Raw genomic sequence first — 2174 nt, forward strand, 5'->3', positions numbered from 1 at the left:
GATACCAAACCCTACACCCTCCTCTCATTGAAGCCATGCTGCTTCTAGACCTTCGTTTTCAATACAAGGGGACATACCTAGGTGTCCACTTCTAGATGTTTGTAATTGCCTGAAAAACTGGTTTTCTAAGTTTTTTTTATATGTAAATCTATTAAAATTTTATTTTTTTATTTTTTAAAATTTTATTTTTGATATTATTATATTAAAAAATTTAAAAACATCCAAAAAATAACTTAAGATTGAGGTGGAGATTTTTTTAAAATGTTTTTTATTTAAAAATATATCAAAATATTGTTATTTTTGTTTTAAAAAATTTATTTTTGATATCAATTTATTAAAATAATTCAAAAACATAAAAACAAATAATTTTAAAAAATCAAGATTTTTCAAAAATACAATGAAGCCAATAAAACAAACAATGTTTAGCAAAAACTAATTGGAGAGATATTTTTACAACATATTATGGGTGAAATAATTGTTCAAACAGTGATTTCATGGTTTTGCAATTCCACTTGAAAAACTTAAAAATAGAAATTGGGGTATTTTTATCTTTTTACAGCTTTTACTAATTATTATTTAATTAATTAGAGAAAGATAAAATGACTAAAATACTAGCAGAGTAAAAAAAATTAAAACTAAAGTCTAGAAATACTTTTGTATTTTTACAATGGTTTTCACATAATTATCATAACAAATGAGAGGCAATTTGATTTTTCATTAATCTTAAAATATAAAAAAATATAAAAAAATAACAAAATTATTCATGAAAACCAAAACTTTAAAGCTAGTATAAGGAACTTTTCCATCTTTTTCTTAAAGGTTTTTGGTTATTACATAGGTGTTCTCCAGCTATCAAAAATATTCTTCTGCCATGGTAATGGAAGAGCCTTTATGTCCTTTTTTTTAAGATGATCTGTGTTAACATTACATGGCCAGTTTGTTGTCATTGAGTTTTGGAATCTCAAATTCAACCCTCAATTTTTTTATTTATAATTTTTATTCATAATTATTTTATAAAAATTTTATTTATTTTTAATTTTATTCATCAATTCCAATTTCAAATATATTATTTTTTTCAAGTTGGTCCTTATTCTTTTAATTTTTAATTTTTTTTCTTGAATTTTTTGTTAAAGTTTTATTGGTTTTCAATTTTATTCTTAAATTCAAATTTATGGTATTATATTTTTCAATTTGATCCTTTTTTTTATTTCTAATTTTTTTTCTTAATCTTTTTGTAAAAATTTAATTTATTTTTAATTTCATTATTCAATCCAAGCTTATGGTATATTATTTTTATTAATTTGGTCCTCATTTTTTTTCTCTTTTGCTAAAGTGATTTTTCTTTTTAATTTCACCATTCACTAAAACAATTAATTTTATTTTTATGTCATTTTCGATCCTCATTGTTTTAGGTTTTTTTTATTCTCTCGTTAAATTTATTTTTACTTTTAATTTCATAATTCAATCTGGTATAAATTTTATTTTGTATTTCAATTTTGATCATCATTTTTTTAATTATTATTTTATTAATCCTTCTATATAATTGAAAATATTTTTTAGAAATCAAGCTTTATGATTTTTTTCATATAACATACTATAGGTCTAATAACCCAAGTTATTAGTTTAAAAGTTAACACTAGTTAATATTTTTTATTAAAAAAATATGCTTTATAATTTTTTTATTTTTTTCATCTGGATATTTAAATCTCATGATTTACATCGTGAATTTGGCATGATATCCTGGACTGATTTGGTCTTGATTACTAGTATTATAGGTTTGTTATACTAACTCAAAATAACCAATGTTGTTTTAAAATCTTTTTTATTTCATTTCATTCCTTTGTATTTAATAAGTTAAGAATTAAGATGCATCGTTTATACTCTTTTAAAAAAAACTATCAAGTTATCTTAATCATTTTTTTAAAAAAAATTTAATTTACTTACAATTATTTTTTAATTAAAATAAATTTAATTTATTTAATCAAGTTTGATCCGACCAAGCTGAAAATTTTTCATTTTTAAAAAATATACTCACATCACCCCCACATTATTTTTTATAAGAAAAATAGTTCAACCTCATAATGAAGCATTGCTACCTAGCTTAGCTGGTTACTACATTTTCTACCCACACTGCACTAGGGGTTGGATCATATTTTTTTCTAAATAAAAAAAAT

Source organism: Populus euphratica, unplaced genomic scaffold (genome assembly GCF_000495115.2).
Source record: "Populus euphratica unplaced genomic scaffold, PopEup_1.0 scaffold9.1, whole genome shotgun sequence".
Lineage (NCBI taxonomy): Eukaryota > Viridiplantae > Streptophyta > Magnoliopsida > Malpighiales > Salicaceae > Populus > Populus euphratica.